At 43.6% G+C, this 4225-nt stretch overlaps 1 long non-coding RNA gene across 3 annotated transcripts; it reads left to right on the top strand.

Annotated features, from left to right (window-relative positions):
• Positions 1–704: 704 nt before the first annotated feature.
• Positions 705–2460, top strand: LOC103654711 (uncharacterized). Of its 3 annotated transcripts, XR_566288.2 has the most exons (3): positions 705–964; positions 1052–1117; positions 1225–2460. It is a non-coding gene; the product is annotated as an uncharacterized lncRNA (long non-coding RNA). The 3 variants fall into 3 exon arrangements; XR_002268909.1 differs by lacking the exon at positions 1052–1117; XR_002268908.1 differs by having other exon boundaries at positions 1052–2460.
• Positions 2461–4225: the final 1765 nt, after the last annotated feature.

Raw genomic sequence — 4225 nt, 5'->3', positions numbered from 1 at the left:
TCTCGAGCATTGCATCGTCTCCCGCTAGGGAGTTTAGGGGTTGAAGGGTGAGGATGGCAGGGTGTGTAGCGGTGCCGGAGGCGGCGCTGTGGGGAGGGGTCACCGAGGCACGGCCTCGCCCTGTTGTTGGACTCCGCCGAAGCCGACGCGGTGGCGAGCACGGGGGTAGAGGAGGGGGCAGAGCCGGGGGCACGGCGAGGGCATAGAGGCGAGGGCGAGGGCGAGGGCAGGGGCGTGGTTTGGTGTGGGGCGGGATACCTGGTGGCGAGCTTGGTGACGGGGTTGGTGGGGGCGCGTCCGCGGATCCCGCCATCTCTGCCGTCGAGGCCGAGGGCGAGGGCATGGGGCGCAGTTTGGTGTGGGGCGGGATACCCGGCGACGAGGTTGGTGGCGGGGTTGGTGGGGGCGCGTCCGCGGATCCCGCCATCTGCCGTCGAGTCACGGGCGGGATGCAAGGAAAGAAGACGCGCGCGGGCGGGGGCGGGATGCAGGGAGGAAGACGCGCCCAGGCGGGGGCGGGGTTGGTGGGGGCGCGTGCTCGCGGGCGGGATGCAAGGAAGGAAGACGCGCGCGGGCGGAGGCGAGATGCAGGGAGGAAGACGCGCGCGGGCGGGGGCACGGTGAGGCTTTGTGGACGCCCTCGCTCTGCTCATAAGGATTAGTAGAGATTTTATCTAATCGTTGCACCTGCTTAGACTATTTTTCCCTGGACCAAATCAGGTCATCTCTTTCGTGGCTGAGACACTGGTCGCTCTCTCATCGAGCACCAGCCGCTGTTGACGCTCAAACTACTCCCCCGCCGCGCCGCTCAGACCGTCTCAGCTGCCGCTGCTCGGATCCTCCACACTCCGCCGCCGCTCGGACTGTCCCCACGCAGCCTGCACTCTCCGCCTTGTGCATGGAAGCCGACGACAGTGGAGTCTCCAAGACAGCTAACAACAGTTGTTAAGATCCAGGACAGTAGGTGAGTAACTAACTGACTGTTAATTTGTTCTTGCATTTTGCAATCACTTTAACAAATCAAAAACTTCTCTTTAAACCTAACCTACAGTGAAATCTCGGCTGCAGTAGTAGACAGTTGATAGATGGAGTATAGTTGGAATGATTCTATGTACGGGTATGCTTGTACATGTACTAACTTTTCTGGAATCAAGCTGAGTAGAGAATAGCAGCACTACAAATTAACAGTCCATTTGAATCCATTTTTTTATTTTTTATTTTCAGCCTTGATGATGAGCCCCCGCTTAGCTTATTAGCAATGGTAGTACATCATGATTCTCACTCTGAAGCTGTTATTGACTAGGAGTTGACGACGATAAAATGTACGAGTTAGCTTAGCAATGGGCATATGGCTGCAACCACGACTATTGATGGTCACAATTGGATGTATCCACTTACATTTGGATTTATAGATGGTGAAACTGATGACAATTGGGTGTGGTTCATGAGGCAACTTCACAGGGAAATAGGAGATCTTACTTCGCTTGCTGTTTGTACAGATACATGCAAAGGGTTAGAAAATGAAGAAAAGGTTGTGTTTCCTCGGGCTGACCATACGAAATTCTTTAGACATCTTATGCAGAATTTTATTAAGAGGTGAAATGGAGGAGTGAGTTTAACCCTTCCATCAAGTGTGACTATGTCACCAACAATCTAGCTGAAGTATCCAACAATTGGATTAAAGATTGGAAGGATCTTTCTGTTGTTGAGCCTTGCAGACAAGCGTAGGGAGATGATTATGGTGTTGTGGGAAAAAAGGAGAAGAATTGGAGACAACTTACTGGCAAGATCTTACCTGCAGTTTTACAGCTATTTTCCCCCAAGTTCAAGGTTCTGTTTTCCATGTTGAAGATGGTGTTTTTCAGTTGAAGATATTATCCATGATGATGGCGCTATTTTTCCCCAAGTTGAAGGTGCTATCCAAGTTGAAGGTGCTGTCCATAATGGAAGAGCTATTTTCCCCATGTTGAAGCTGATGTTGTCCATGTTCAAGCTGATGTCCAAATCCAGTCACGACCCAAGACTACAACTAAGAAGTTCCTATCGAAGAAGTTCACACCAAGGAAGCTGAAGAGGATGTGACAACGCTTAAATGAACCTTGATAGGATGTCCAAATTGAACTATATTTGGATGTTAACTAAGCCAGTGTTAGAAGTAAGGAACAATTGGATCTATACCATTAAAAGATCCAAACTTTAGATATATACCATGGACCCCACATGTCATTGACTCATGTGGACCCACATGTAAGTGAGATAGTAATGGTATGGATCCAAAGTGGTGATCTTTTAATGGTATGAATCCAAATTTCCCAAGTAAACCTAGTTATGTTGACCAAGTTGAACTATATTTTGGTGTTCGATGTAGTCTGAAAACTTGTTATGCTATTCACATGCGTGCAGCTCATGTCCAGACGATTACCCATGCGTGCAATTCACTTTTACCAATTATTTTGAGCATCAACTTTGTCCAGTTTGTGTGCTAAGTTCATGTCCCAGCGGTCTGCTAAGTTCACTCGGACGTGTAATTCGAGTGGGAGGAGAAGCTGATTTGGTCCAGGGGCAAATAGTCTGAGCAGGTGCCACGATTAGGTAAAATATTCTTTTATGTGTCGAATACTTCATAAGTGGCATTTTGTCCGTAAACAGCGGATGAGAATGGTTTACTACCGAACACCTCTTTCATAATGACATTTTGACAAAATCCAGATTTAATAATGGCACAATTCCAAATTTTCCAAATTTCTCAAAAGAAAGAGGCGAAAAGGATTATATGCGGATGGGAAGACTGGAGATCGAGATGAGTAGGGATGAAAACGGAAACGGTAATTTTCGGATACCGGGAATCGTTTTCGAAATTTTACCGAAATTTAGATTTAAACGGAAACGGAAATAGTTACCGAAAATACGGAAACGAAATCGGTAGAAACAATCGGAACGGAAACGGTTTAGGCTTTTTCCGACCGTTTCCGGAAATTACTGTTTTCATCCGGTATTTTACCGTCGATAATAAATTCGGTATTTTTCAGAAAAATATTAAATATGAGTTGACCTTTATAAATTCATAATAAATTTATCTTAGCTTAGAAAAATGTGAAACTAATTTTATTATTTTTCTAAAATCAAGATCTATCTAATGATATATAGTTTAGAATCGTTTGAAACTTTTATAAATCTTATTTATGTTTTCTTATCTATTATTACTCTTAATACATATATTCATAATTTGCACGAGAACTTAAGAAGTACTAAGATGGCACTAATTATATTGACTATGCCAAGCAGTAGGGGTACAAATAGAATGTCAGTGTCATATCATTATACATATCTTGATTCTACTTTATTTAAATGCATAATAATGATTTTATTATTGTATACTTCTTACCTTATATATTTATTGTGACCTCCTACCTTATATATTATTACTAATTTTATATGAATGTATGACTTGCGTGATTTTTTGAAGTCAATTGAGGGTACATGTTAAAGTTTTTACCGATCGAATTTTAAATTTCGATCGTAACCAGTGTAATTTTCGTACCGAACTTTCGTTTTCGATGTTTCCAAATTACCGATGTCGTTTTCGTTTCTAGAGTTACCGTTTCCGATCTCGTTTCCGAGAAAAAAAATATGAAAATAAAAATGATTTTAGTGTTTACCTATCGTTTCCGACCGTTTTCACCTTAGAGATGAACAAAAGCGGCGACGGGCTAGCGGAGCGGGTGACCCGTGACCGTGCGAGAGAGCGAACCCTCTTTACGTCTCTGGAAGCTTCCTTAGACTGTCTCCAGCAACGTCCTCTATATTCATCCTCTATATCCGTCCTTTACAGTCTCCTCTAAAAGATTCTATCCTCTATATCTCCTTCCTCTCCAACAACGTCATCTAAATCACGTCCTCTATACTCAAATATCTATATTAGAAACATTTTTTATTTTTATTTTTTGTACATACATATTTGTCATACTCTCAAATGTATTGTATATATTTTAGTTTTGCTAAACCAGTTATTTAAAGTATTCAAATAGATAGATGACCGTTTAGAGAAACTCTATATATAGAGAATCCAGCAGCGTTCTCTAAATTTAGAGGACTGTTTAGAGGACGCTGCTGGAGGACGTAGAGTACCATTTGATCCTCTATATTTAGGGTACAGAACCCTTTAGGGTTCCTTGCTGGAGCTAGCCTTAAACTTGCAGCTAACCCTGCTCCATAAAACCCCCCT

The sequence above is a fragment of the Zea mays genome, chromosome 4 (assembly GCF_902167145.1).
Source record: "Zea mays cultivar B73 chromosome 4, Zm-B73-REFERENCE-NAM-5.0, whole genome shotgun sequence".
Lineage (NCBI taxonomy): Eukaryota > Viridiplantae > Streptophyta > Magnoliopsida > Poales > Poaceae > Zea > Zea mays.
This window is presented reverse-complemented; position numbering and strand designations above follow the sequence as displayed.